The sequence below is a fragment of the Portunus trituberculatus genome, chromosome 18 (genome assembly GCF_017591435.1).
Source record: "Portunus trituberculatus isolate SZX2019 chromosome 18, ASM1759143v1, whole genome shotgun sequence".
Taxonomy (NCBI): Eukaryota; Metazoa; Arthropoda; class Malacostraca; order Decapoda; family Portunidae; genus Portunus; species Portunus trituberculatus.
Genome location: NC_059272.1, coordinates 23,190,968 through 23,202,719, shown reverse-complemented (window position 1 = coordinate 23,202,719; position 11,752 = coordinate 23,190,968). Strand labels below are relative to the sequence as shown.

General features: G+C 40.4%; 1 non-coding gene across 1 annotated transcript; it reads right to left on the bottom strand.

The window, feature by feature from the left end:
* Positions 1-10,952: 10,952 nt before the first annotated feature.
* Trnaw-cca lies at positions 10,953-11,024 on the bottom strand. Its single transcript has one exon. It is a non-coding gene; the product is annotated as a tRNA-Trp (tRNA).
* Positions 11,025-11,752: the final 728 nt, after the last annotated feature.

Below are 11,752 nucleotides of genomic sequence, written 5' to 3'. Positions count from 1 at the left end.
GGAGGAGGAGGAGGAGGAGGAGGAGGAGGAGGAGTACAGAGGAAAATGAAACAAATAGCTAAAGAACTCTTGGTTGGTGGTGGCAGGAAAAGGAGGAAGAGCATTAGGAGAAACAGGAAGGAGGTGGTAAAAAGAAAAAGAAAAGAGAAAAAGGCTAAAGATGAAAGCAAAAGGCAAATACTTACACGAAATAATCTCATTAACGAAGGAAAAAGCAAAATAATTAAAACAAAAACCATTAAGACGAAAAGATTAAAACAAAATACAGTAAAACAAAACATTTCTTAATAATCTACGTACATACTTTTCCTTTTCTTACATTTCTTCAGTATTTTTTTTTCTATTTCTTTATTCAGCACACGTTACTCTACCTGTTATCTCTTCAGCAAGGGGCGAGGTAAGGAATGGTAGGGAGAGGCGTAGTAATTAGATAAAAGTCAGGTATACTTGTACATACACGTGTCTGTGTGAGATAAGGACCCATATTCTGAAACACTACCGCGCGCTGCACCGTCACTATCTTCAAAGGCTCTAGTTTTTTTTTTTTTTTCTTCTTTTTATTTATACCATGTGGGCTTTTCACGGGAATTTATGGGCTAAAGGGGATACTGTTTAGGGTACCTTCTATCTCAAAGCCCACCCGCTAGGAAACCGTTGCCCCGAGTGAGGAAGCCCAACCTACACTCGGACCGTGGACAGGATTTGAACCCGTGCGCTTGGAGACACCTCGGACCCTAAAGCACGCATGGTTCCACTGTACGATGGCGGGATTTTAAGGGTGTTTCTATAATTCTAGTGACATGTTAACAAATTTCATGCATTGCCAACAGGAAAAATACACTTTATAACTCGGCTAATCGTCTCTGTGGTCTTTAAAAATGGTCACAATGAAAGAAGGAAGCGTTTCTGAATGTGGCTCAAGGTGAGACCACTTCTGACAATTGTAAAAAGATAAGGAGAGAGAAGAAAAACTACTTACAAATTGGTTTAAATAGATAGACAGGTAAATAGATAGACAGATAAGAAGACAGGTAGATAAATAGATAGATAACAAGATGTATAGATGTATAGATGGAGGTGATTAGATACATACACACATACGCCACACATCTCACGCTACAGTCCACGCCGCAGTTTACGCCACACCTGCAAGTTTTTCAGCCGTAACTTTGGTCCAACCTCACCTGCTTTAATATACCTTTCATCTCTCTCTCTCTCTCTCTCTCTCTCTCTCTCTCTCTCTCTCTCTCTCTCTCTCTCTCTCTCTCTCTCTCTCTCTTCAGTACCTTATGTTCTTTTTTTCCTTAAGGCATATTGATTTCTCACCAGTTTCACCTTCATGTTCTCTCGCATAAGGTCTTTTTTGTCTTACTCCACTTACTTATCCACCATCATTTTCTCCCCTTTATCCACTCGTTCACTCATCTCCACTCCTATCACAGTAACAGTAACTCCACCACTACATATTCCATTATTACCTGTGTTACTCCACTAACATTATTATCTCCACTATCTCTACCACCACCACCACTACCATAGCCTCCACTACCATCACTTGCACGAACAGAAAGAAAATATCCACCCCAGCCACTCCCATCGAGCGCCAGCAGTCCACTCCCCTCCACAATAACTTTAGCGGGGCACTCACTCCACTTTCATTTTGTCATGTTTTCATTTACCTCGCCCTAGTTTCTCCTTCATCACCTATCATCTCTCTCTCTCTCTCTCTCTCTCTCTCTCTCTCTCTCTCTCTCTGCGTTTGTGTTTCATTACTCCTAACCAGATTCCCAGCAGAGTTAGATGTAATATGCAGAGAACACTTGCTAAATGTTTACTTTTTAATAGACATGTTTACTTAAGTGTCTCTTTCATGTTAGCCTCTAAGACCTATTTTTATCTTTACCCCATGAATGTACACGAAAAGGATGATCACATACACACACACACACACACACACACACACACACACACACACACACACACACACACACTGTAATTACGGACCTCCATAAAGGCATGCTAATGATTCCCCTTCCTTTAGAGTAATTGAATTTGTAGGAAACAATTAACCTTTCTCTTTTTCCCCTTGTTCGTTCCCTAATTCCGCGCCGTCCTTTGCATGTTTGTGCTAAATCACGGTATTTTTTTTTTCACTCTTTTTATCTATTTTCTATTATTTTTTCTGGCCTTGTATTTCTTTTGTGTTTTTTTTTTTTTTTTGTTCACTGAAGCTGTAATTATTTCCTTTTTTGAGAGAGTTTTTGTTGTTTTTAATGAGCGTTTTCGTGTTTTAATTCTTCTTCCTCCTCCTCCTCCTCCTCCTCCTCCTCCTCCTCCTCCTCCTCCTCCTCTTGTTTGTTTTTTTCTTCTTCTTAATTTTCTTCTCACTCTCTTTCTATTGACAAGAACGATAAAAATGCTTACAATAATGATAAATCTTCCTTTTATACTGTTTCTCATTTCTTTCCTCGTTATTAATTTATTCTTTTCTGTTTCTTCTTCTTCTTTTATTGCTATTCATTATCATTCTTCTCATTCTTTCTTTCTTTCTTTTTTTCCTATATTTGTTTAAAATTCGTGTTATTGTTTTCTCTTCCCTTATCACTCTTATTCTTTGTTCCAATATTCTTAAGGTAACAATAGTCTTCTTCCTCTTTTCACTCCTCCCTTCTGCCTCAATACGTTTTTCCTGTTTTTGATCTTAGCCCCTTCAATACTGGGACGCATTTTTATTGTGTTTTAGGAAGGGTCTATGGAGGTCAGAAGACTAATGGCCAGAGTTTTCACTATTTTAGTCTCCCCCCCACACACATGAGTTTCTGAAGCTGTATAAAATCTCCAAATAGTAAGCAGAATGATTATGGAAACACGTCATGGTACTGAAGGGGTTAACATTCATAACTGCTACTCATTCTAAAGTCTTCTCTTACTCCTTTCAATCATTTTATTTTGTTCTTATTAATTTTTCTTTTTTCACTTTTTTTTTTCTTATCCTCGTTGTCTCCTTCCTCGACATCATCGTCGTCCTTTCTTTGTTATTATTATTATTTTCCGTCTCGTCCTCCTTACCGTTGTTATTGATTTTCTTGTGTTCCTTAAGTTTTCCTCTTAATCGTCCTTCACGTTATTAAAATTTACTTCCTTTATTGTTCTTGTCTTTTATTCTCTATCTCACGCATTTTTACTAACTCTTTCTTTTTATCTTCCTCCTCCTCGTCTTCCTTCCTTTCTTCTTCATCTTCAGTTCTTTTTCTTCTTCTTCTTCTTCTTCCTCTTCCTCCACCTCCACCTCCACCTCCTCCTCCTCCTCCTCCTCCTCCTCCATCTCCTCCTCTTCCTCCTCCTTCCTAGTACTATTACATCGTTAGCAACTCATTAGTCTGGTACTTATTCAATACTCCTGCCTTTGATAAGTTCTCCGATGGCGCTTCCATGGAAATCACTTTATTCATTGACTCCATATACTAACCAAATGAACGGCCTCCTCTCCTCACCTCTCCTCTCCTCTCCTCCTTCTCACCTCTCCACCCCTTCTTCCTTGCTCATCCGCCGCTTTCCACTCGCGACCCTATTCACCTTTCTATTCATTAGCTATAAATTACTGTCCTTGTGTGTGTGTTTTTTTTCTGATTTCAATTTTTGTTGTTAGAATGCTCTTAATAATTTTCGATTTCATCACTAACTTTTCTTTTGAATCCCTTCTTTCCAGCAGCAAGGTTATTGAATATTGTGAGTGGATTTGTCTTTATTCTCTCTCTCTCTCTCTCTCTCTCTCTCTCTTAGATCGTTTACAACTATTTCTGAGTTCATGCACATTTTCTTCGTTCGTTTGTGCGTAATCAGTCAGGATGATTTATCTTTTCCCTTGTTAGTGGTGTTCTTTATGGTTTAGTTTTGATGAGAGAAGCTTTAATCAAGAAGATATTAATCACTGCGTTCATTTTATTCATTTTTTACTACTGGATCGCAAAGATATTTCACTCTCTTATCCGTTTTAATTCCTGTTTTACAATTATTATTATCATTGTTGTTATTATTATTATTATTATTATTATTATTATTATTATTATTATTATTATTATCATCATCATCATTATTATTATTATTATTATTATCATTATAATTGTCATTACTATTATCATTATTGTCATTATTGTTATTACTATTATCATCATTACTTTTATTATTATTATTATTATTATTATTATTATTATTATTATTATTATTATTATTATTATTATTATTATTATCATTATTATTATTATCATTATTACCATTATCATCATCATCATTATCATTCTCATGTTCATTATCAGTGTTACATCACCACTATCACTACATTTATCTCTTCCATTTATCTTCGCATCAGTTCACTCCTTTTCTATCACCACATCTCCCGCCAGCACCGCCCTCTCGCCCTTTGCCTCCTCCTTTCCATTAACCCTGCGCTTCTCTGCACCTTCGCCGTGATATAAACAGCTACATCGTGCTCCGCTGCATCGATTACCTCGCCGCCCACCTAAGGACTTGCAACACCAAGACTCCTTTCAGCCCTCACTCCCCTTCTAATGAGGTTAATTAAAAGACTTATTTTCATCCCTTTGGTGATAGTTATCGGCTTCCCTCTTACGGTAATTCGATCTTTCATGTTTGATTTTGCAATATCCGGCTTAATATACTTTTATAATCTCTATTATTGTCATAAGTGCTATTTAGTTTAATGGTGTGACTACTATCATTGTTGCTAATATTACCCCTGTTGCTGCTACTACTACTACTCCTACTACTACTACTACTACTACTACTACACGATAAATTTTACCATTGACACCAACATCCATATCTTTCTGACCACCATTACATATCTGTTACCATTGCAGTCACCGCTAGTGTTCTTTCCATTATGCCACAATCATTACTATAGTCACCAGCATCTACATCATCACAGCCACAATGATTATCACAACCAGTGACACAATATTTATAACCATAACTCAAATTGTCAAGTTACTATATCCACCGGTGCTTCTATTACCACCACCACCACCACCACCACCACCACCACCACCTCCATCACCTTTTCTATTCTGTCAAACAAAATAAGGAAATACTTCACACACCAAGAAGACAGGGCTTAGTTGGGCTTTCCAGTAACATTATTAAAGGACTTTTGGGCTTAATAACTTGTTTGTACTCTCCTATTCGTGCTGCTACTCTCGACACAGGAAGCTAAAATGTGGAAGGTAAATTTTTTGGGTATCAAGGCGGCTTCAAGAACTTAATTAGTATAAACTGTGCTTCTAGAAGTTTTCGAATTCTTCATAAGGAAAGTGTTGGGGAGCGTGTAACTTTAATGGAAATGATGTTTACTGGAGAGAGAGAGAGAGAGAGAGAGAGAGAGAGAGAGAGAGAGAGAGAGAGAGAGAGAGAGAGAGAGAGAGAGAGAGAGAGAGAGAGAGAGAGAGAGAGAGAGAGAGTTTTCTTGACTTACTTTTCCTTTCTTTCTTTTCGTTCATGTATATTTTCTTGCATGCAACGGTACAGGAAAAAATGCATAAGCTTATTTACACAGCTTATTTAATTCTACTCCTTTTGTGGATTTCACTCGCTATTTAGTAACGGCACAAAATTGTTCTATTCCTGCACGAACGAAAATAAATTAAAATAACAAGACATTTACTCGTATCGCAGGAAAACACGAGGTCACGCATGTAAAAACTTGAAAAAATGGAAAATGAAAAGAGGCATAGAGAAAAGCTTACGGTTTCCGAGGTCCATTTGATCCCTGAAAGCCTCACGTTTTGCATTGCGCGGTGCAGTGTGCGGAGGAGCTTCCTTTATAAAATGACATGGGGGATTTGGTTCCAGCCGTCCGCGAGGTCCGTTGAATTGAAGGAAGGACGCATTGTTTTCAGTGTGTTTCCTCCCCTTTGGTAATGGTGGTGATGGTTATGGTGATGGTGATGGTGAGGGTGGTGGTGGATGTTGTTATGAAAGATTCCACACTCACCTCAATAACCGCCTCATTTATTTTCTTATCAACTCCATGACACCACAATGCATAGACAATACAAACAACAAATCACACAGACTCACAGACACAGACACACACACACACACACACACACACACACACACACACACACACACACACACACACACACACACACAACCGGAAACCAGTCTAATCTATACATTAATTATTTTCGATTTAATACCAAACAGAGACAAACAAAACATACCCTAATACTTCTCAACATAAGACATTATTGCACATTTTACGTAATTCTGGGAAGGAGAAATTTATAAAAGTTGGTATGAATTTGTACATTTTTTTTTTTTTCATAGGAACTGTCATATATAGATTTACAGTTGGTATTTTTTCATCTCTCCTTGCTCATCTATGTTATTATTATCTACTCTTGCAAATGCGGGACAAGATTGCAAGCCTTCCGTCCCTCTGGATTGCAAGGTAACAGCTCCTCAGTGTTAGTTCAATCACCTGTTTTTTCTAGGTATGGCAGGAGGTATGTAGTAACAATCTCCAATCGGACAGGTATTCCAACCCGCGTTCTTTCACCGTTGAAGCAAGTGGGCTAATTTCTACTTCACTGGATACACATAACACACGTGCTTTCTCTCCTGTCTCTCTGTCTCTCTGTCTCTCTCTCTCGCTGTCTCTCTCTCTCTAAAACCTCAATACCAAAATCTGAACGAAATTCCATCTCACTTCACGTCCTCGCTAAAACTCGGCACTTTCATCTCCTCTTCTCCCTTCCCTTCCTGTCCCTTGCCTGAGAGTGTCGCGTGGGCGTCCTTCGTTAGGTGGCCTCTAACTGGGGTAATGCCAAGGAATTAAACTCTATCACCTTCCATACTGCCTGTGGGTGAATGGCGCGGTGGGAATACTCGTGTGTAGGGGAGATAGGTGAGCAGGGAAAGGCGAAGCTAAAACTGGAGGAACCGAGGATGTTAGCAAGATGGTGATGGGCGGATAGGAGGTCAGGAAAGGTAGTAAGGTTGAAATATACGGGGGGAAAATAAGGTCTATGGTCATGTGGAGTTGATTAGTAGAAGGGTGTGTGTGTATGTGTGTGTGTTTTGGTGACGCTCTGAACTGCAACAACACTACCAGTAATGTCACACGAAGCTTGGAATTAATTGGAAACTGATACTCTTGAAAAAAAAAAAAAAAAATTGTTCGAGAAAATGAAAATAGAAAAAAATACATTCTTTTAGTATCTAGAGAAAAAACAAGCAATATTATATCACAACAATTGAAAAACAAACAAGCATCATTACGTGCTCATTTCAATTCTGGAAGCTCATCTCATCTATTGCCTCCGCACCCAGCCAGCAAGAACACAACTTCCGGCCCCACTTCAGACACATGTGCCGTCCCAGCCTTCCCTCTCAGAGCCAAGAAAAAGCACAAACCCTCCACCCTCGCCCGCAGTCATAAGTGCAAGTTTGGAAACAAGCGCTACCAACATTTAACTCTCCAGGATTAAAGCTAGCACGAGTGTTTCAAAGTAGCTGGTCATTTGATCATCTTTTCTTCCACCTCCTATTTTTTTTCATCAACTTTTCTCTCTTCAACGTGTATCTTTCTCTTTCTCCTTATCCTCTTCCTCTTTCTTTTCCTTTGTCCTTCACTCAATCTCTATCTATCCATCTATTCCCTCTTCCTCTTCACCCATTCTCAACCTCAATCTTTCATCTAGCTAATCATAACAAAAAGGGCCCTTCATCAAAAACAAATCCGTAAGACCCAACATATTTACTGCTATTTGTTATTCTCTCCCTTATTTACGTCCCATTTACTTCTCTACCTCATGATTGACGCCCATAGTTTTCAGACCTAGTCCCATATTTACGGCAGGTGGGCACGGAAACTAGCTATCTGCGGTGTCCAGAACATATGGGATGAGCAACCGACGATCATAAAGTTGTCCCTTCCTTGTTGATGGTGATGCATGACTGACTCCTGGCCTCTACAGAATAGTGAAGCAAAGAATACCTGCATGTCGCAGGTGTTTGGAGGATATATTTAGAAGATAAAAGAATAGATAGATAGATACATAGAATAAAAGATAGAAAAGACATGTAGGTAAATAGTTTCAAAGGCGAATAAAAAAACCAGCTAGATAGATGAATAAGTAGGTTGATGGAAGACTGATGGGTTAATAGATAGACGGATAAATAATAAGATGAATATATAAGTAAGGAAGAAGGTGAATAAATAGATATTTACATACATACGTGCAAACTATTACACCTTCGTATGTAAATTATAGAGAAGTTTATCTATCTACCAAGAGAGAGAGAGAGAGAGAGAGAGAGAGAGAGAGAGAGAGAGAGAGAGAGAGAGAGAGAGAGAGAGAGAGAGAGAGAGAGAGAGAGAGAGAGAGAGAGAGAGAGAGAGAGAGAGAGAGAGAGAGAGAGAGAGAGAGAGAGAGAGTGTGTGGCAAGTCAAGTTTGCTGCCGAAAAGACCCAGGCCGTGGTCATCTCACGTTCACGGGAGGACGTCAGGCTGATTGAAGGCCAACTGAAGTTTGGAGAAGACACCCTTGCCATTAAGGACTCCATCAACATCCTGGGGTGGAGGTAGACTCCAAACTCAGCTTCAACCGCCACCTGGAGAGTGTGGCACGCAAGGCATCCCTGAGGGTGACACTCCTACGTCGAGTGAGGCACCTACTCGGCGCCAAGGGCCTCATGACGGTGTACAAAGCGCAGGTGAGGCCCATCATGGAATACAGACCCTCACCAAGAAGCCCTATCAACGTGCTGGACAGCTTGGAGCACCGAAGGCGTGTTGGGGCCCTTACTGTGCTGCACAAAGCCCAGGTGCAGCAAATACCTCACCTCGCGGCTCTACGGATACCCTGGAGGAGGAGTGAACGTACTACGAGAGCGGTAGTGTCAGACACCCTCCTCGAGGTGCCGAGGTGCCATTCAGTGAGGTGTCAGCGCGCCTTCTCCCACGACACCGCGGTGTTGTGGAACGCCTTCACCTCAGCAGTGGACGTCTCCAGCATGTCCACCCAGCAGGTGAAGTGTGCTGCCCACGCCTGGTTACGGACACATCCGCCTGATAGTGACAGTGACAGGTGATAAAATGTCAGTGTCCACCAGCCTGCCATCCACCTGACAGTGACAGTGCCTACAGAAGTGGAGGAAAATAGTATGCCTGACAGTGACAGTGAAACACAGTGACGTGGGATGTGCGTGTGCCTGACATGACAGTGCTGATAGTGGCGAGGGAGGTGCGCAGCTGACAGTGACAGTGTTATGACTCCCTCACTCCCCGGGAGCAGCTTTAAAATGAGCGTCACATGCCAGTGTACGCTCTTAGCTCACGAACTCAGCTCCAACTGTAAATATACTTATGTTTAAAATATGTATGTTATGTGCATTTAGTTTAAATATAAAAGAGAGAGAGAGAGAGAGAGAGAGAGAGAGAGAGAGAGAGAGAGAGAGAGAGAGAGAGAGAGAGAGAGAGAGAGAGAGAGAGAGAGAGAGAGAGAGAGAACCATTAGGATGACAAAGTGATAATAAAAAAGGTAATGGAAAGAGAAAAAAAAAAATCCTCGTTCTTAATGACCAGTTATTAATACGATTAGTTTTCCTTTGTGAACTTTGCGAATGACTTGGAAAAAAATTAAAACAGAACAAAAAAATTCGAGAACTATTGAATATCGAGGTAATATCCAGTAATTTGGAGGTGGACAGCACTAATGACACGGTCTGGGGTGATCATGACGCCTCCTGCTGCAGCTGCTAATACATGCAAGTGTTGTGTACTATGTATGCTGATTTTAACCTTAATCCTCCCTAAGAGCAGAGATGCCAACATGCTGGCCATTACTATTACTATCGTTCGCTTTACTGTCTGTCTGTCTGTCTGTCTGTGTGTGTCTGTCTTTTGGTGTTTTTATCCATTTCTCTGTATACCTGTCAAAGTGTTAACCAATCTCTCTCTCTCTCTCTCTCTCTCTCTCTCTCTCTCTCTCTCTCTCTCTCTCTCTCTCTCTCTTTATTTTTCGGTGTGTTTGCCTGCTTGCCTTCAACTTAACACTTCTCCCCCGCTCTCTCTCTCTCTCTCTCTCTCTCTCTCTCTCTCTCTCTCTCTCTCTCTCTCTCTCTCTCTCTCTCTCTCTCTCTCTCTCTCTCTCTCTCTCTCTCTCTCTCTCTCTTCCTTGCCATAGCAGATCAAGTTACCTAACAACCGCTCCCCCCTTAACAGGCCCCCGGACGGCAATTGAGCGGTGCTACGAACCTGGCAAACTGCACGACGACTTGACCATAACGACCTGGGCGACCTGGCTAAGGATCACACACCTGCCCTAATTAATTGCAGGCCAGGTGCGTGATATTAAAGTTGACACAGCAGTCTCGTTGATGTTAGGGTTAAGTTCACTGCATTATCTGACGAGAGAGAGAGAGAGAGAGAGAGAGAGAGAGAGAGAGAGAGAGAGAGAGAGAGAGAGAGAGAGAGAGAGAGAGAGAGAGAGAGAGAGAGAGAGAGAGAGAGAGAGAGAGAGAGAGAGAGAGTGAGAGATGTGTGTGTGTGTGTGTGTGTGTGTGTGTGTGTGTGTGTGTGTGTGTGTGTGTGTGTGTGTGTGTGTGTGTGTGTGTGTGTGTGTGTGTGTGTGTGTGTGTGTGTATATGGTTGGTTATGTAAACCCAAGTGGCACATTTTGACTTCCTAACATAACTATAAGGTGATACATGACATAGCTTCATTTTCTTTACTTCACTTTTTTTTTTCTTACTTTATTCTACGCCCTTCAAAAGAAAAAGAATAATTAATCAACTTATCAATTTCATAAGCAAACACATATGCATTATTCTTAAATTCAATATAAACATTCTCTCTGAGCTAAGTTAATGCTTAACAACTTTTTTCTTTATAATATATTTGTTTTTTATGCATAATAACATAAGCTGACCCCGGAGTGACTCGAACACCCAGCCTTCTGATCTGGAGTCAGACGCGCTACCATTGCGCCACGAGGCCACGAGTTGTATCACAGAGCCACAGGTATACAATGATCGAACATATATACATACACATAATCTTTAGCATTCAAGCAAAATCTTCTTAACAGACCTATCACTTCTTAATACAATATACACAAAAGAAAATTCGAGTGATAGATCTGTTAAGAAGATTCTGCTCGGTTGCGAATAATCATCTGCATGTCTATATATGTGTGTGTTTATATAAAGTTACTGCTTGTACTATAGGTAAAAATCACTACGTACATACAAAAGATTCTGATATTTTTGCAAGATCCATACATCATACGGAAAAGTAAATTTGAGTTTAATCTCGTAAAACCATCATAGAAATCTTTTATACATCCGTAATGATTTCCCCTACAGTACGAACATCAACCTTATACAAACACACACATAAACTTGTATATACAGACTTTTCTTAAGCCAATCACCTCTCTCTTTCAAACTAAGCCGATACATCTTCCAAAATTTATACGCGTCGATTTCACACATCTACGTATTGACAACCGGATTTTCCTGAACAAATTTTCTCGCTCCAGATCATATTTACCTTTCCGTATAACCTTGTATTTGTCTCGTAAACTTATCTTTCGTACCTGCTCTACATATTGATTCCCCTCCCTATTTTATCTACTCGTGTATCCATTTTCTGTCTATCGAGAGTAGCAGCGGCGGAGTCCTCGTATTGAAGGAGCAGGTAAGGGCGAAGATCCAAACTGTGCA